The sequence below is a fragment of the Echiichthys vipera genome, assembly GCF_963691815.1.
Source record: "Echiichthys vipera genome assembly, chromosome: 12".
Classification (NCBI taxonomy): Eukaryota; Metazoa; Chordata; class Actinopteri; order Perciformes; family Trachinidae; genus Echiichthys; species Echiichthys vipera.
The window spans coordinates 3,121,151-3,141,723 of record NC_139837.1 but is presented as its reverse complement, the minus strand read 5'-3'; the positions used below and the strand labels follow the sequence as shown (position 1 = coordinate 3,141,723).

The 20,573-nt window shown below is 46.7% G+C and overlaps 1 protein-coding gene across 3 annotated transcripts in view; it reads right to left on the bottom strand.

Annotated features, from left to right (window-relative positions):
• The window catches only part of daam2 (dishevelled associated activator of morphogenesis 2), a 123,991-nt gene that overhangs the window by 80,875 nt on the left and 22,543 nt on the right, over positions 1-20,573 (bottom strand). For 2 of the 3 annotated variants that reach the window (XM_083924181.1, XM_083924183.1), the window contains exon 1: positions 14,717-14,941. The exons of the other annotated variant lie outside the window; for it this stretch is intronic. The gene's annotated coding sequence lies outside the window, so the exon portion shown is untranslated. Of the gene's footprint in view, positions 1-14,716; positions 14,942-20,573 lie in introns of those variants that run through there. 3 annotated transcript variants of the gene reach the window in all.

The window sequence follows — 20,573 nt, the reverse complement described above, 5'->3', positions numbered from 1 at the left end:
CGGAGCAGGGGACTGAATAGGTCGAGACACCCGGGAGGATTTCCTCAATGCTACGAAAAGGATATGGGTGGTCTTCACTGTATGGATGATACACTCTTTACACCATATTACGTCCTATCAACCCGACACTTGCTTACACAATGTGAGCGTACACCCACAGCGGCTCGCACAGTTGCCAGAGCTCTGCTTTATGCAACAGTTTACGGCATTTGCGAATGAATGGACCTCGAGCCTGTTATGCAAATACCACGGGCCTGCAAATCCAGCAGGAGTAGATGACCGAGAAATCAATTTTGGGAGCCATTTATGTGAAATACAATAATAAAATCCATGGAGTTGCAATCAAGAGCAAAGAACGCAGCAGATTTCTATTTAAAAAAAGCAAATACTTCAACTCCTCTCTCAAATGTTATGCTTTTACTGATGTGTACATAACCAAACAAGCGTTAAGTAATAGCCAGAGCTTTGCACCCATCTGTTTAATATGGCAGTGAAAGTTTACGACTTCAGTTTCCACATGAAGCCACAATCTACTACATCTTGACTGAGCACGACTCTCCCCCCATCACTCTCTCGCACAGTCGCTCAGCGTAGGAGTTCTCACTGCACCGTTTAAAAATAGCCCCATGGTAAATTCTTTATGAATGCGCTGGGCCCTCGACGGGAGCTTAAAGGGGGGAAAAAATGAAGAGAGAGAGAAAACACCACATTTCCATTTTGCCTCTTCCTCGTTTGTTCATTCGCTTTTTTCCGCCTCCTTGAATCCGCCGCCCTTCTCGAGGCAGAAGCTGCAGAGACGAGCACGGCTGCGAATGAACTGGAGGCTGTTTTAAACGGAAAGCAAGCAAAGTTTTTCTTCGGGTTGTTAAACATGAACGTGGAAATGCCGACGCAGGCAACACTGGGTTTGTTTTTCTGGAAACAACTGCATCTTGAATTATTCTGTATAATAACCTCCACATACAGAGACTGTTTCATAGTCATTGCATCAGTGAGCTGGATGTCAATTATAGCATGTGTGGCATCTCGTATATGTGTGCTAGGTGCATTTGATACTGCACCAGTGTGTGTGTGTGTGTGTGTGTGTGTGTGTGTGTGTGTTATGATAGCTGAGGTGACAATTCATGACTGCCCCCCAACAGGGAGGGATAAACCCGCTATGGGGCTCCAGAGCAAGTTTGACCCTTGGGCCCCTTTCGGCCCCCTGCTTTGACCACTCCGTATTCATAATCCTGTAACCTGTGCAGAGCCCCATGACACTGTGTGTCCATGACACTGCAATATAAGTGTATTTGTGTAAGCACAAGACAGGACTGCAAGATTACAATAGTGCAAAACGACCTCAAAGGATTAATGTAAAACAATAATCCCATGTGCAAGTGCACGGTGAACTGGTTGTTGCCCGTACTGTCTATGAATAGATCCCTGCATAACACAGTATTCATGTATGAGATAAATACTCATTCTACGGTTCAGCTAAAGCTAAAGCTAACATAAGGCTTCAGCAGACTGAGTGGGAAAATGAAGACAACATCATTCAACATTTAAGTAGAAAATTCCAGAGGAATGAAACCGTATTTTACGAGTGTTTCACATCGGTTACATTCAGAGAACAAATAAACACACATACCTCAACAGAGGCGCTGCACTTTCGGATAATGAGTGAACGCAGAGCTTCATTGTCTCTGTTTGTTTGTTTGTGTGTGTGTATGTTGGTAACAGACACTGCTTTGTGCCCCCCAGGCCCCCAGGAAGTGCGTCAGGCTTTGAAGCCAATTTGACATAGTGGTCAAACGATAGATTTGTTGGAATTGTCGTCCCCTCTGGCTCAAAAATACTCTTTCCCATTGACTTACATGGCGAAAGAGAGGTCTGTAAAGCCGTGGATACATTTCTTCCAGTGTCACAACCCCAGGTTAGCTAGAGCAACAAACCAGAGACAGCTGGTTCAGCTGGTGGAAGTCTTCAGTGCGCCCGCTCTACGGGCCACAAAACGCGGAAGCACTGCCGTCGTCTGGGTATTTTTATACGGGGCAGTTGAACTCTTTTGGCTTCATGCACCACCGAGCAGCTTTAATAGAAATGACCGGGGATACGGCGCATTCGCTGTATCCAGTTCTGTCAATACGTCCATGTCTGTGTTTCAGTATCTGACACTGAAGGGGAGGGGAATCAGAAGGCCCCACGCTGTTATTGGCTGTGGGTTTAACCCCCATGTGGGCCAAGCCTAGATCCAGAAACTCCCCCTCAAAATAAATAGCAAACAGAAAACCCATGCAGAGGGCAGGTTTTCTGCAGATACAGACACAACCACACTCTTCTGGTGTGTCACAAGGGGTCACAAAGGGCCTACTGTATTTGTTTTTTTAGGATAAAACTACATGGTATACCTTTAAGTTGTTACATTTGACTCATAGCTCGCAGTTTAATATGGCAGTGGTGCATTGGCTCATGTATTCAACCAAACACCGCACAAAGAGCTCCTACTCTGACGTAGGAGCTAAAAAAGTCCTTTAAAATGCCGTTTTAAGATCGCTCATAGTTCTTGGATCTACATTTTTCTGTTCCGCAAATGCCTGTTGTTGCACTTCATTATGTCATATATTAAAGCATTTCTGATTCGGATTCTGATAGCTACTTTGATCTTGGTTGTAAGACTGTTGTTGGTTTGTACAGGCCCTTGAGGATTTGGGGACCCTTGCAGTTGTCTACTTTGCGCAGGTAATTAGGCCTTGCCCACCAAAATCTCTAACCCTACAGAAGAAAACCACCTACAGTAGAGAGTCCCTGCTAGCAAACCCTGAAATTGCAGCAAAGTTACAGCCTGAAAACTCAGTAAACATCTCCCAAACCAGTATCCATGTCCCATGTGTATGGGCTATTGTGTGCAACAAGTTGCAGGGACGCCGTTTTAACTTTATCAAACCAGATGTGGCTAAGCATGGCATGCTGATTAGAAATGAATGTAGCCTCCCGTACAGACGTAGCGGCGCATTCATTGTGTGTCGTCTATGGGAAAAAGGAAACGTGAGATGACAGTAAAAAGCCCCCTTCAGTATCGTAAATTATGAAGGACTTTCCCATACATTTACACCTGGAAAGGCACTGCCTCTGACCAACTGTTACTGCTTTTCATCGTGTTTACGACTGTAAGATAGAGTATGAGCTGCTGCCAAATCTCTACAGCGGTGAGTAGTTATCAACACCGTGGACAGCCGGCTGAGCCAGATGGAAAAGAGGCCGCTCTACGGGGGTTTTAAAGCCGTTCAGCTAAAAGAAAATACAACCTAAACCTCCTGTCCAGTGTCTGTGTGCTTCTATCTTCACTCTCCCACGGAGCCCCACGTGCGGCCAGTCCTCACTCAACACCAGTTCTGCTGGCCGTCTTCCAGCCCATGCCCGGGGAAAGTAGGCCAAGCAATCCAAATACAGAAATATACTGTATATACAGGGACATAAGGAAACAAAAACACAGACGACGGTCAGTGTGTGACCTTTATCATCCTCTGTACGGTGGAGTCACCACACAAACACAATCCAAATGTACCGTGTCCACTGCCATATGTGCCCTGAGAGCCCCTCTTATCTCCCAGCTTTTCATTTCACCCCCCACCCCCGACTCGCTGTCATCTCCCATTATTCCCCTCTTTTCAGGGTGAATGGAGTGACATTTCCCTCCATCAACCCCCCTCTGACAGTAGCATCTGTCAGCTTTCCTTGCCACTTCTTGCATGTTCTCCTGCCTCCTTCTTTCCACGCTTACTCTTACGTTTCCTGCGCTCACGCGTTCGCCCAACACAGTGACCATGTGCTGCTTCCTGAAATCCTGCCGTCACAGCGGGTGTCTTTAGTACAATTGTGCAGGTGAAAATACAAAAAACAAAACTTCAGCTCAGCAGCCGTTATCACTTTTGCTGCGCTCTCCATTTTCATTGCTCATTTCTGTCCGTTGTTCCCTCTCTGGTCTCTTTCGTGTCAGTGAGCTGTCACACATCCAATGCTCGGGACATGGTGAACCGCACGCACATACACACAGAAAGGCTGTCTTACTTTTCCCTGCTCTCCATTGGGAAACAGGTGTATGTGTGCCCTATAAAGCCTAATAACATTCATTCATTCATTCATCTTTAACCTCATGTCCCTGTCGGGGTCACAGGGGAGCTGGAGCCGATCCCAGCTGACATCAGGCGTGAGGCGGGGTCCACCCTGGACAGGACGCCAGTCTATCGCAGGACACATAGAGACAAACAGAGACAGACAACCATTCACACCTACGGGCAACAGTAACTACCAAATCACCAACGTGAGTTATGGCTTGTTGGGCCTGCAAGCATGGACGGTGAGGACTCATTTGGAAAAAAAAGTACATGTATGGAGGTGGTTTTTGCCTTTGTTGTAAAAGAGTTAAGGCTCTAAATGGGATATGGAAAAGCAAGTTCTGACGTAGTGAATATTTAACTATTGCCATAACGCGTCTCTTGACACATGGCCAATTCTAGCCGGCATGAAACCATTAAAACTTGCCCAATTGAACGAAATTCCTGAAGTCCATTTTTCTCTCATAGTTGGGTTAGATGGCCAAGGCGACTTGTTTGGTTTGTGATCGGCTACTTCTCTCCCTCCGTTTACTGGCAGATTAACGCCGTGCGTAGCCAAGAGGGACAACTACGCTGTGGCCTAGATTGTTCACTCCAAACCAGTTGATGGAAACACGCCAAAAGGGGCTTTCACACCACCGTGCGGTAACTTGCTGCCTCCAGTTATTTCAATGAGGGGCGGGTTTGGTCACGACGGTAGGGGTATGAAGCGGTCACAGCCCACGTGAACGCGCACAGACTTCGTTCAACATGTTGAACTTCAGGAGGTAAGCGCTCGGTGGCAAGAGCTGCTTTTAGAGGCACTTTGCTTTTTACGGAAACGCTCTTGATGGTAGGCAGCTTTCAGAATGGTTGTGAAACTGGTTGTCAGGGCGGTTGCCATGCAGGGTATGAAAGTAGCTCATTTCATATTTCTTTTTTTGCAACATTTTGAAAGTTTGCTTACAATTCGTTTGACAAGTGAACGGTAACACGGCTACTCACAGTGAAAGCCTGTGGATCTCTACAGGCTCGTGCTAATTAAAACCATCTGTGTGTGTCATAGTGAGAGATGCAGGACGAGGTGCGTAGAGATTCGTCACTTCTAAATGCTCGCCATGACAGACAAGAATTTCAGTACACACACACACACACACAAACGCCTGGAGTTAGTGTGAAAACGCTACTGCAACAAACACACTGCATCGTGTGTACAGCCGTACAGTTACATGATCACACGCTTCAAAATTCAGACACGCCCACCCAAGATTCAGATGTAAGCACACACACGCATTAGCATACTCACACACTAGCCCTGAAGCAGAGAATGGAGCCTGCTGGCTGCTCTGCTTTTGAAGAGTCTGGAGAGCAGCCGAGCAGAGAGCGAGAGAGAGAGAGAGAGAGATGAAGGAGGTGAGGGAGGGAGCCAGGGATAAAGGGAGATACTGCTGCCACTTCTCATTCAGCCCACTACCTCATCGCCTCATCCTCAGCGCCGGGAAGTAGGTCAGTGGAGGAGGAGGGAGAGGAGGGGGGCGGCAGTGAGGAGAGACGGGCTGGTGCTGCTGCTGCTGCTGGGGTGTGTGTGTGTGTGTGCGTGCGCATGTGTGTGTGTGTGGGCGAGAGACATGTATAAGAGGTGTATATCCGTGCAGACTGCAGAAATCAGTCTCTCAAACATCTGCGCCTGCATCGTTTCGATTCACTCCCCGGCATCTGTTGCACAACACAACACTTAATACCAACGAAAAAACAAATAAAATCAGATACAAGTCAAGCATTCATCCTTCCCTCCTGTACAGAAACACTTGGACCAAATGCATAAGAGCTGCATCATCCACTCACTGGCTCTCCTTCTTCTTCCTCCTCAGACTACAGCTTCAGTAACACGCATTTGAATGCATCATGCCACTTTTATTCACCTCCAGAGGGCAAATAGGAAACACAAGTAGCAGCAATGAAACGGTTTGAGACACACCTACAATAGGCAAAGGCATGGCCAAGAAAGAGCAAGATTGTTTTTTAAAGAGGCACTGAATAAAAGATCTGAAGGAAGCTTGCAGCACACGTTTTGTTTTTTCCCCCCCACACACACATTTTGTCTGGGTCCCGCAAATGAGGACCATTCCTCCGGGGCGCCGGGGCGCGGAGGAGGATACAGACAGGCTTACGTAAGCACCCAGCGTGGGAGACGGGGGAGCTGTTCCCTGGCACGGGCACAAACAAGATGCCAAACGGTGCAGATTAAGGGACTGGCATGGGTTTGGCAAACTGTTGGCGTGCAGCTGACGAGGGGAGCACACAGCTGACGGAGCCAACGACAGTGCTGGAAATCAAAAAAGCACCAGGTGACTAGAATCAGCCCTGGTTGATTTGGTGACACCGTGGAAATCAAATGGGTAGAAAGGGCATTCACATTCAAATCGACAAAGCAGAATGGTCAGAGCAGCAGCCATTTCTATATTTCCCCATGCAACAGGCTAAATTCTGTATAAACTGACCTGTGGCACGTCATGGAGGTGAGGCATAGAGAGCCAGACACTAAATGTGTAAAATTTAACAACTTAGCGCTTACACGCACACTTTTTTCACAGCGTAGGGAAGCAGGGGATGTTGCCAGGTGAGTGACAACTTTTTTCAGCTCTTTTTCTGTGACTGGTGTGGCGCGGGGGCATGGCGGAGTTAGCCAGCTACTAACTAGCTGGAGGCTGGGACGGTCCCCCCTTCTCACTCCTCACCTCTCTGGACAACGTCTCCCGAGCTGCGTCTGCGTCTGTTCTCGGCAAAATGCGACACACAATGGCTCCGTAGATGTGTGTCGTCACCTTAACGACCAACAACTGTCTCAATACTCTTATGTTGTAGTCAAATCACCACGTGGGAACCATTCAATACACTTGTGGTTAGTTACTGTGGAACGCCAAGTGCATTTTAATTACATGGATCCATTCAAAATGACACGTGTATCGACGACTTGCTGGCAGCAAACGCACCTTACGCAGCTTCTCTGTATGAAAGAAGAACGCTTGTGGATCTGTGTGCACCCTCAAACAAACTGTTGGCTCATTCACATCGTTAAAATACAGTGGACCCTCGTCCAAAATGCTAATACAAAACTCATGATGGGATGATGTTTCACTTGTAATCCTCAACGGGGAAAGGCCGGCTCCATCTGTAACAATGAAACCTATTACATAAAGGTAATTTCACAATGTCCGATCCAATGAACGGCTGTTGCTGAAGACATTCCAGCCATAAATGGGATCATGGGTCGGGTTTTAATACAACCAAAATTTACTGATTTCAACTTTAATGGAATAATCCAACATTTGAACATCCCACCAGCCCTTTTCCTCAAATTGGTACGTGCACTAGCATATGAAAAATCCCAGTTTATGATTAAAATCAGATTCTAGATGACTAAAGATTTCAGATTCAGGATGCCAACACACAGGGACACTGGTGTGAACCCTCAACAATTGGTCTTAATGGTGCTTTGTTAGGTTAATAATTGTCCGGTGTCATTAACAGGCGGCAGACAGTGTGCGTCTGTGTGCACTTGTAAAATAATGGTTACACATGTGTTGATTAGCCGACTAATTGCTCTAAATGAGGACCACTGGTCGACCAAGAAAGTCCTTGGTCGGGGTCAGCCCTATTAATGTGACATTAAGTTGCTGCTCGATCCAGACATTGGACACATTGGAGCCATGCCACCCTTTGGATGCCGTTGCCCCAGACATGCCCTGACCCTCCCTTTCTACTGTCTGCCTGTCTGTCCAATGACTAATGGACCTTCCCTTCAATTTTGCCCCCCCGCCCCCCTTCCAAAGCCACTGGCTGCAAGCCAAATCACCTGGGACACTGAAAACCCATTCTCCCATGAACCCCACTGGATCTGTGGCCCACCCACAGACGCTGCTTCAGGCCTTGGGGAAGCCGTGTACACATCATACATCTTACCCTGTTAGGTCAGAGGCCACACTGTACTGCTAATCAGTGCAACATACAGTACAGGAAAGTACCCCCCTCCCCCCACACACATTCAGATTGCAATTTGTTCTATCTTACGCCAGTTAAAGAGATTTTATTCATGCATTACATGGGGTTCAGCTGCATGGGTGGTCAATTTACAAGATTAATGTACAGAGTGATGTGTGATCCATCTGAAACAGTTGGTGTGACTGGTAGCCGACGTCCATCAGTGATCGAAATGAGTGCAAACATAAGAAATGCATTGTGACTTGCATTCCTGAGCCGTGACATCAGCCATCTATTCCAGTGCATGTCTCCGTGGTTAGCAGCGAGTTTCAGCCTCCACTGACAAACGAGCAGAGCGGACAGTTGAGGAACTGCCATTATTTCACGGTACATTTGCATGCAATGCATTCCTGTGCTCGTTCTGAAAGCACACAGAAGGCCAGTGCTTTCATAAGAGTCTGTGCAACGAGTGGCTTTCTCATGTGGACCTGGACAAAGGGCCAGTGGATTTGGTTTGGACATTTCTGCTGGGGCCTGACAGGGTAGGCTGATGCAGGCAGGAATAGTACTGCGACAGCACGGCCTCTCTCTAAAAAACATTCTCTGTCTCTTTCATTGGCACGGCACACAAATAAGCGAATAAGAGAATGATTTAGTGTTAGTGATCATTTCAATATCATTTCTGACGGCAAGAATACGAAGTAAACGTCTGCATGTGAGTAATAAAGAAAGCAGTTACTGGAGGGTTTAAGGGCCGTCTGCGCTCTACGAGCATCTTCCAGGAAAAGAGCCCAGAATCAGAGGATCAGGAACCCACCCTTCCCTTTATCCCCCGCCCCCCCAACACTGTTATGAACTATTCCTCCGAACCTCCCCCATTCCTTTGCTTACGTTCTCCCTCAATCACTTCCTCTCTGGCCTGCAATCAGATAGGGGAAGCTGTGAAGATGAGACAGCTGAAACCCTATTCTGCTGTCGGACTGGGAGTCGTGCCTTCAGACGGTGTCGCCAGGACAGATGGACAGACAGTGGGACAGGTCTGTCTGAGTCAGTGGCAAAACACGCACCGGGAAACCTCCTGGTGAAATGATACTTGTGAAGCAGCGTGACAATGAACTTCAAGCACACGCAGTTTCAAAAGCACCTCATGTTTCTGGTCACTGTGTATGAAAAGCTTTAACAATAGCAACAGAACAATGTTAAGGAGGTGTGGTGGAGCCAGTTCCACGGGGCTGCCATACAATGTCGACATAACATAAGGTGCATAGCATAAGGAAGAGATTAATAAGTCAGAGTACCTTTGTTTAGAATTGACCAAAACCACATTTCCTATTAATTGCTTTAATAGCTCATGGTTAATCCTGCTGCTTAAATACATCCAGACTGTCTCCGAGGCAAATGCGATCACATTTGGAAGGAGAGGCATTTCTCATTTTCTTTTGTTTACAAACAGACCTTGTTAGACGGCCAATGCATGGACAGTTTAATTACATGGAATCGCCCCAGGTTTACACTGCGCTTACTGATCTTAGGCAGATCGTCCCTTCAGGAGAAATGGCAATGGTTAGTGTATGTTTTTCATATCTGTCTACAATCAGCTGACATTCCAGCGCTGGGAACTCAACTGCAAAGGGTTATTCAAACTGTCCGTCATATACATACGGTGCCACGTCTTACCAATGAATTCATTTAGTTTCAAACCATGAGAAGCCAGATCTCAATCGCCCATCACATCATAAACTCTTGACCTGTCACTTAAAGCCTTCGTTGGGGAATTCTCAGAGGTCTTATTGGCTTCTAGCCTCACTCAAAACAAACATACAAGCACTGTTGGTTTTAACGTGGGCCATGAGGCACAGTAACCCACCTCACCCATAAAGAGGAAATGCCTCAACTGAACCACTGGAAAAATGGGGGGTGGGGGGGGGATGTTTCCAGTCCTCCAGGGGTGTCATTATTAGCCATTTCATTTAGCTTGACTCGTAAAAAAAGAAGACATTTCCTGATGTGAGGAACATTCGTAATGGTGCAGACCACATGAAGTACCAGGCGCTTGTTACAACTGTGCTTTTAGATTGACTTTGTTGCTTTGATCAAAACAAATGCAGAGGCTCGCTGCAGCGGTAGAGTGCCCGACAATGCACAGTCGCAGTTTGAAGCAAATTATTATAAACATGTTAAACCCCCTTCGTAGAAGCCGCGAACCGCAGACACGAGCTGCATGAACAAATGTTGAAATGAGAACCTGTGCGGAGGCAGGCGCCTTAGATGAAGTTCACAAATCTACTCGATTTTGCGGACACACGTTTAGGAGCCCCGACGGGATGAAAAGCTCCTTTTGCGAGACATCTCTCGAGGCGCTTGCGTGGTAGCGACTATCTGGGAAGGTCATCCACATGTTGCATGAGGAAAGTCCACCAGTTGCTGAGTGGGACTGGAACAATGCAGCTGTTAGTGTTGGCTCAGGAACGAGGTCATTTAAAGGGGGGAGGGGGGCCAACATCAGAAGCACTGACCCACTGCTGACCCACTTCTCTTCTGGCCGTGGGCACATCTACGCGGGTCACATCTCTGCTCATCTAATAGACCGGATCACTGAGATAACTATGCTATTTATATTGGGAATAAGAAGAAAGTCCACCATGCCACATTCCACAGGCCCTAACATTCCCACATATTAACAGGGCTTAGAACGAAATCCAATACTTGGCATCTCTTTCCCTCAAACCCCAACGCGCCACCCCTGCCGTGTCAAATAATTTTCTTATTTCATACGGGAGGAACGCCAGAGTCACATGCTCTCAGTCTAACTTAAGACTTGTTATTATATGTGGGGGAAAAATGGCTTCAGAGTACAGACTCGGAGCTGGTTACCGCTCTCAAGAGAGCAGGGGTGCTGGACTTCCCAGAGACTCCGCGTTCTTCAAACACCCCAGAGTCTCATCTCTTCGAGGCAACGACTCCAGACGTACACTTGCATTGATCCAAATTACAAAGACGCTTGAGTAGATCCAGCTCCTCTGGGTAGTGAGTCGCAGTTACCAACTCATTTCCATGCTGAGAACTAGGGCTGTACGGTTTATATCACGGTATCATTTCAAGCACGGACGGTAATGGTATTATATCACAGTTTAATTATCTTAAAGTTTGAGGCTCTTGGTGGGAAATATTCTACCTTTTACTCCACTACATTTATCTGATAACTTCAGCTACTTTACCAATTAAGGTTTTTGCTCCACACAGATACACACTGGTTGCAGAGTACACACAGGCTTCACAGTGACAGTTATTAACAAACACTTCTCTGTCCATTCACTGTTGAATTGCCGGGTTTCTGTGTTACCGTAGATTTAACCAGACTGAAACTATTGCAAGAACAACAGCAGGTGCGGAGAGGAGGGATGAGGAAGCACACAAAGTCCGTATAGCGGGAGCGTGTGGAGTGCTTGGAGTGTTTTGGCCACGCGCCTACAGGAAGCGTGTTGAGCAAGTCTGCCAGCTCGCCGGTGTTTGACGCGCTGACGCAGTCCCACTGAGACGCAAGAGAGGACAGCAGTCAGCACTGCGGCCAGGAATTACTTTTTCACATAGACTTCTGCTCAAATGGCCAGTGAATATATCCTTTGTGGGCCGGATACGTTTTTGTTTTGTCTGCAAAAAGTCGAAATGCATACCGTAGAGCAAATTCCTACGGTCTATACCGTTTGTACCGTACATCCCTACTGACAACTACACGCAATGGTTAGCTCGGTAGTGCTCAATAATGTGCTTCTCATCCTGTGCACCCAGGTTTGAATATGTCTAGTCTGGTTCAAGGTATGTACAGTTCTGGGCTAAATCAATGCGCTGGATGTCTGGCTCTGTCCTGCCCCTCACTCCCCTTCTGCTATCTGCATGTGACCATTCTCGAAATCCCTTCGCTACGAGAAACAACCACAAAAACACCGTCGAGCTAGCAACTTACATTTAGCTAGTCTGTGTCGAACCTTTGTTTGAAGTTGCAGGAGTAAAACTTGTGAACACACCTGAGTAAAGTCCAGACTCCATCTCCCGAGACTCTCATGGCGATGTTTTCTTTGCCACATCATTGAACTGGAAGGGGCGTGAGCGAGAGACATTGACTTAACCCGCGTATCGATCCTTTCCACTTCACAAAACCTTCTGTGATAACACTTTAATATGTTTCTGCACGAGCCAGGGTCGCCTCGCTATGTGCAAATGTTCCACCAAGACTATTTTGCAGAGGCACCGTCGCTGTATGCGCAGCTTGGTGACGCCAAACATTGTGATCTGTTTAAAGAAATGCAAATGAGCCAGAGTGTTCTGTCCCCTCATCCCAGGATGATGTGTGGGGTAGCCAGACCATACTCCAGCACTAGAGTAGAGGGTGGCAAAGGGAGACTAAAATTTGTCTATCAATGCCAGTGAGTGGATAAGGCACTCTAGATTGTGCATTGTTAAGCTATTAATCTTGCCTGGGTGAGAGGTCAACAGCTGCAGCACAGAGGACAGAGGGCTTCTGGGTAATGTCTGGAATGCTCTTCTGGGACAGTTATAGCGACACATATAGGGACAGCCCTCTGAAGTGACCAGCATTTTTTTTAAATAGCCCGCAGTAATACTGCACTGAATTGAGGCACTGTAAAGGGGAGATATGCTTACACATCATAAGCCCCAGAAAGTGTGTCACTGGCACAAATACAATAGTGCCATTGGACACACACACACTCAGTGGGGGACTTCCAGTGAAGGAGAGAGAGGAACAGCAGCCTTATTGCCAAAGTCTCCCTGAGTTTGGTCCCTCAGACACAGTTACCACTCTATTGTAAACACAACATGATGATAATCCCATCCCAAAGATCAGATAGTTGAATTTAAGCAGCTTTACGATCCTCATCTCTTTTTCTCTCTGTGCCTATCGTAATGAGAAGGCCGTTGAGCTGCAAGTCAGCAGCAGGGCTGAAGCGATAAAGGGCCGACCGACGCTCGCTAACTCTCCCTCGCACTCCCTCTAATCCTGACAGAGCACTTCATGCATCCATAATGGTCGATAAAATATGAAAAGCCCTGAGAGCGCTGACGGCAGCAGAGGGTGTGCATGTACGCTGCATGGGAGTCCTCAACTTTCCTTAATGCCCTCCCAACACACTGAATCTTTTAGCGATGTCACTCAGCGCGCCCCCCTGGCACACGTGAGTGTAGGAGGATTTCCAGCAGACTGGAGAATAAGCCCTTTAATGTGGTGGAAATGGATACTATCTTGTTCACAATGCAAAAAGACATCAAAGACAACACACATGGCCTTATGACTGTTTAAGTGAGTTATGCCTCGTGTTCCTCAATCTTCAAATGCAAGACACTCAAAAGGTATACATTACTTTGAACGTTGCAGGAATAATATTTGTCTTATACCTTTTCATACAGCTATTATCGCCCAGGTGAGCTACTTAAAAGCCCAACCCACACTTAGAGATACCTGTTTCGAATGCGTCCCATCCAAAAACCCAAAGTAGGCACCAATAAGAAATTTCACAGGTGGAAATTTGAAAGGCCGGTGCATGAACTTTTGACACACGCGGAGGATTTACGGCTAAGACGATTGCCTCTCAGCTGGGACAGGCAGTGCTTCCGCATGGGAAAGGCTTCATCACAGTGTCTTCAAATGAGGAACCCTGGGAGATTAGGACAGTGTGTTTATGTTGGGCCGAGCTGTGGAAGGATAGTCTATAAAAAAAATAAAAAAAATAAAAAAGCAAGACCAACATCCTGAGCAAAAAGGAAGTGGAAGTCCTCTCCCCTAGATCCTTATTGGGCTGAGTTGTTGCTGGGAGGAGATGTACAACATATATGGGATGTCTGGCTGTCAGGACACCACTTAAACCAACTGAGTGTGTGATTGATGCATGATCAGCCCACGTCTGGGACCTGAAATAGGTCTATGTCCATTTCATATGACACTGTCCCATCCTCCCTCAGTTCCTGGAATGCCAAATATTTCCCTGAGGTAAATCCTAGACAACGTTTCTGTTCAAACTAAACACGGATATCAATCTCTTTTAACTCCAGCTATCAAAAAAGCTAAACCCCCCCCCCCCGCCCGTCCGTCAATCCTTGAAATCATGCAACATATTAAAGAAAATACAACTCAATTTGAATCCAAACTGAATCCAAGACTACCACCAATATGCCAAAAGCCTTACTGCACACATGGAGGCATAGCAGGGCATGCTGTCAGCACCACTGGAGAAAGAGCCCGACATTAAGACCACGCACATTTCACAACCCAGCTCTTGCTGCTGTTTATGACCTATAAAGCCACCGTAGTGAAGTGCAGAAGAAAAGTACTGTAAAATACCGCCTTTCCCTTCAATCACAACAACACCAACATTTGGAAACTTTATCATCTGAGCGGGATCAGCTGCCCACCAGCTTCTCTCTTGCCCTCGCTCTGTACCGAGCCTCCTGACTAATGTTTATTTTATTGGTTGCAGTAGTCTGTTTTCCTGGCTGGATCGAGCAGCAGCAGGATGCAGTGCATGGACGAACCGGGTTTACACTTAAACATCTGTAGCCTGTCGTGTGTGCGATCTCCTGTGTAGCCGTTAGTGACAGGGAAGGGTCAGGGGTATCCGTATCAAGATCAAATATCTCCTACTTACCCGCTTCAGACGGGCTGCCCTGAGAGATGGATTGTCCCTGTGTCACGTCGCTTCAAATAGAAAATAAAGAGCCTTTCAACGAAGCAAGGTTACAAGAAAATGTGAAAGCATTCCTGCAGCTTCTGGATTTAGATGCCTCTTTTTGTCCTGTGGAGTTTGTGTTTCATGGCCAAATTCCATCCCTTTGCTGAGTCTGAAAATGTTTCCCGACCGAAGCGGCTGCGTTTTGTCTGCTTCCCCTCTCTGGGCTTCTGAGCCGAGCTCTGGATTTCAGCTGACTGTGCTGGGAGCTGAGCTGTTGACATTGTCCCCGCTCTCTCGCCCCCTCCCTCTCATGCTCGCTCTCCCTCTCTCCCTCTCTCCGTCTTTAGATCACTCGCCCCTCTTCCCCTCCTCTTCTGGATTCTTCTAGCTCCAGTGTATGACAGCATCCATGTGGATGTCAGCGAGGAGGTGATGGATTTTCTGTGAATATAAATGGATTTATGTAGAGTATGCATGTGCGTACTATACGTATGTGTGTGTGTGTGCGTGCATCTGCTGTGGGAGGCCAAGGGAGAGGGCATGATGAAAGGAAATGACCCTTGGCGGCCTGCGTTTCCCAACCCTGCCTGCGATCCAAACTCCACCCAATGCAGACGCAAACGCCCAAAGGAAACCTCTTTTCCTGTCGCGTCTCCTCATCACCGATAAATGTGTAAAAGCATGCGTCCCCGTGCGAGCACATGGACTCACAAAGACGTGCCAAATATGGGATTCTCTATTATGAATGACCCCTGTGACACATACAGGAAAAGACTTTCCCTGAGACCCCATCAGTGCTCATTGAGAAGAAGGTGAGACAGGATGCTCGATTGTGCAAAGCTCTGTTAACATTGTCGAGTTCACACCATTAGGTCAGCCAATTGTAATGCGTGTGGGATCATTTCACAGAGGGCTCTGCGAAGTGGAGTTCAAGTGTGTTACTGTGATAATATGAGGGGTCGGCGAGTGCAAACATTAGCGTCAAAAATTCAAGACTCCCCAAGACTCACACTACACAGACACCGGCCCTAAGTCCACACGGTTCCAGTCAGCTGAGGAAATCAGTTAAAAAGAGGCCTAAAGGAAATCAAAGTGCAACATTTCAAGAACTGCTGTACGTTACCAACACAAATTAACTCGTTATGACGTCCATCACTATCAGCTATTTTCAGTCAATGTGCTGCAAAGATGTCAATCAGCACCCTCAAGACGTCATTGACAGCCTCTTGCCTCAAAACCTGCCTGATCAATACCAACCATCTGACATTTCTAGACGTCACATGCATTTACCTTTACTGCCCCAAACTTTGGAGACAAGGGTCAAAAGTGAATGGATTTCATACCCGCTGATCCCTCCCTCCTCCAGACTGCCTGTCTGCTCACAGGTTGTGCAAGGTGACAGCTTGTCTGGGGAGCATTTCTGATCAATACCATACCAGACTATCCATTTCAGTCTTGCTTATATATATTGTGCATATAGACAGAAGAAGTGCTGCTGATCAGATTTAGGGAAAAGACTGGAACAAGGAACCTATTAAAACACCTCGAGGAGCCACGGGACGAGCCACTGTAGATGTTTTGGTTTGATTGGTTGACCAGGGGTAAGACTACAGAAGTTTTCCATGAAAAGTTGAGCTGGGAATTTTGGAAATATGACTTGGTCCACAGGTTCAAATGTGTGGCTTCAATAATCCAGGTTCCCAAGAATCATCTGTGCATGTGATGGAGAAATGCACAGTGCACGTAGGGGGCGTGGCCTCAACACACCTGCAGTGCGTTATGTGCATGTGATTGAGGAATAGCAGAGATATTCTCAAGTGTACTTGTATGAAATCTGGTTGCTTTAGTAAAGATATGCTTAAAAATATAAAATTCCCTCATCCATGTTTAAAATCCCTGTTAGGGGCCAACCTTAAGGTTTGTTAATTCCAGGTTTATTCCCATAAATTCCTGTTAATTCCAATAAACTCAAGTTTATTCCAATGGAAAGTTTCCAATTCCTAATTTTGCAACCCTAGGTAAAACTGATATACTAAGCCCTTTGACACTGCACTGTAGCACCAGACCGAAATAGAGTATCGGTCACAGATGTATCGATATTGGCATATATTCATTCATTCATCCATCTTCAATCGCTTGTCCCTGTTGGGGTCGCAGGGGGCTGGAGCCGATCCCTGCTGACATCAGCGTGAGGCGGGGTCCACCCTGGACACGACGCCAGTCTATCACAGGACACATAGAGACGAACAGAGACAACCATTCACACCTACGGGTGATTTAGAGTCATCAATGAACCGGACACCTGCACGTCTTAGGACTGTGGGAGGAAACCGGAGAACCCGGAGAAAACCCACGCAGACACGGGGACAACATGCAAACTCCACACAGAAGGGCCCCAACCTTCTCGCTGTGAGGTGACAGTTCTAACCACCACACCACCGTGTAATGATATTGGCATAGATGTGGTTTAAAATTCATTTTAACAGAACATAAAATGCAGAAAAGGATAAAAAGGCTGTCCTGTAGCTTGTCCAGTAGAAAGTGGTCACTAACAGACACTGAACATACAGTGCTTTTATCTATTTGGGTTTCTATTTGCTCTATTTTCTCTGTGTTCATTTCTAGAATTGGTTGACAATGTAATGAATTGTATAATGTATAATGTTGTTAAATATCCTTTAATAAAGTTATTTGTTGAGGAAGTCCCTTGAGTATCTTTGCAGAGTCACATTTGCACACAATCCCCATAGAAAAGTGCTATTTTCATTCCAGCTTTAAAAAAAAAAAATCACTATATCGGCGGTCACATCGGTAATCGGTGAAACTTTCATTCTCAGAAATCCAATATCAGTCGGGCCCTGATGCACTGTCACTATGTTTTAGGCCGTCGACAGATAAAAAGAGAATCCATCAACATTTACAGTCGGTGTTTGCTGCACAACCTCAAATACCATTTCACATTAATAAAAAAGAAAAATGAGTTGCGGAGCTTATAAAGGAGGGCCAGCATGCATACATTAACCCCCATCCATTCTTCATGAAACTAACATTTACGCTCTCACACACACACACACACACACACACACACACACACACACACAAACTGGAACCATTGATGTGCCAAGGGGTGGAGAAAGGGGGAGTCCTACGTAATACCATTTGTCATCTTTCTCTGGGGACAGAAGACAGATGACACCGAGCTGCTGGCGGTAATGCCTGGGTGCATTCCTGAGCGAACCCTGGGGATGCATCCATTAACCCCGGCTCTTAGAACGGATCCAGCTTATCTCCATGATGTCCACTTTCCCTACCGCCCCTTTCTTCCTCTGTCTGTGCAGCATCACAGCGAGGCTCGCATCACTTCTGCTCTCTCTCTAGGGTAATACCTCCATCCCCACAAACAAGGGAGGAGACCCAGAGGAGAACCCTGAGGAATAGACTAAGCTAGGAGAAGTGCACTTCGGCTCCCCTCGTATCATCCATCACAGCCTGGTAAATTACAACTAATTGACGCAAATGGAGTGGGCTTGGCGTGCTTGTGATAAACATCAAGCCCCCTTTTAAAAAGAGGTGGGGATCCAATAAGCCCATAGGTCCATCTTTTCTTTTTTTGAGGCCATGTTTGTTTTCACTTGTCTTAGACAGCATGCATTTTGCAGAAAGACAGAAAATAAGAGGTTACACACTCATCTGCAGCTCCACACTGTCACTCTGTGTGCCAGGGAGATGACCGCAGATTGCGGCCTCTACAAACTTGGGTTTCAGTGAACTTGCACTGCCCCCCCGGGTAATTCCTTTCAAAACGCAAGTGAGGTTGGTGTTTACCCGGAGTAAATCACACTGGAAGGCAAAATGTCATGACCGATAAAACTAGCTCGCGGAGTACGTTGAGCGAGACTGACAACTCAGGTAGGGTGCTTTCCTCCTCGCAGATCTGTGCGCCGTGAAAAGAGCTGCAGACGGCATGCCAGTCACTTGTCAGTCGGCCGGGCGAAGCTTGCCGAGCGGCTGATGAAGCGGGTGGAAGACCCAGAGGAGCATTCCAGGCAGGAAATCTTGCACAAACAAAAGAAAAATCACTTCTGCGGTGCAGCAACAATCACAGTCTGGCTAACAAGTGCTACATTTGGTCAGGGGGAGCAGTAAAAGAGGAACTTGGCACCTGGTGGAGAGTTGGATAAAAGGTGTATGGAATATTGGACAAGAAGAAGCGGGTCACCCGAGGTGGTCTCCTCCAGGGTCATAAACCACCCCTTCTCCTTCAGACCTCTCATGAGCAGCCGAACTTGATTACAGGCTGAAGCAGCTAGAGGAGAGGCTGTAAAGTGAGTGTTTCTAACTGCAGATATTGGCATCGGATGCGCTCTTTCCACGGTTGTCACTTAAGAGAAGTGGCCAGAGTCCTCCTCCGAACCAGCAGCTGCCAGAGCTAACATGGCAAACAGTCATGTTTTACGATGTGTTGTTCCTTAATGTATTATTTAGGGTTGCTTTTCAGCAGGCAGCTTTCATTTAGGTTTGTTTTGTTTAGGCGAGGAATTCCTCGTGACAGCACTTTGCACACAACCGTTTCTTTCACGCCCGCACGGAGATAAATTGCCAGTGAGCAAAATACCGCCGCTACACAAAGCCTGAACTCTTGACAGCATAAACATGAGGGCACATTTTTATACATGGTCTAATTGTATGTTAGCTATAAATCATGATAGTGGGGAACACAACACTATCCATCTTTCAAAAGCCTCTGCAGCAAAGCCGACCAATGACAGAAAAGCCATAAATCTAATTGTAGTCACTCTGTTCTTATGGTGACATCCGCGCCCCTTCCTGTGTAAATTCTTACTTTCTGCTGCTAGGATGCACTTCTACCTTTATTCATCTTGATCCACCTGCTTTTACCAATCTGAATTGAGAGTAAACAAGCATTTCTACAGGATTACCAGTCATTTGCTGACTGCTTTTGGGGTGTTTTTGCAAAAGCACTGGGCATCTGAATGGCTCTTTTGTCCTGGAGGCAGACTGGGCAGGGTCAGAGGTCACCCAACTGCCTGCCCCCAACAGTACCTCTGTTGTCTGCCGGGATATGTGCCAGCTAAATGCTGTCATGTTTGGACAATGGTCAAGCTTTCCGCTGACTGACTCATGACAGCTTCATCATGTTCACCAATGATGTAACGCCTTGATCTTTGGGCATGAAGGCCGTCACTGTTAGACTTTGAGGACTAATGATTCTACCATAATTCATAGTGCATCACACCATTTTGACATGCTGCGATGGATTTCCATGATAGTACACATCTTCAGGTTTCAGTACAAAGTACAAAGGGCCTACATGAAACAATACTTTGGTTCTACAGCACTTCTCATAGCTCCTTTTTGACCCCAGTGAATGCAGGTGTGTGAGCTGTAAAAGGGGAAATAGAGACCGATGTAGAAAGAAGAATGATTGTAACACCGAACGGAAAGGGCCTTTTCCCACATGCCCCCCCATTCAAGGTTTATGTATTCCAGTTGCTTTTATATTGGCGATATGGGGACTTCTCTCCACAGTCTAACTTCAGCTGTACGACTGACACTACAATTTATCGCCGTTTCTTATCCCGTCCTTCAAAAGGAAACTCTCAAGAGCACCGGCGTTTTCAGGAGAGACTTTTCAGAATGAGTTCCTTCTTTGCTGACCACAGACTGAACCCAAGACAAGGTCTTCCATCTGAGCTTTTCCAGGTGTTAAGAATCTCCCTAAAACAACGTAAATCAAGGCTTTCGCGTCGCTCAAAAGCTTTGCGTCTGTCCATGTATGGTGGGGCACGTTTGGGAAGTGCGATAAAAAGTT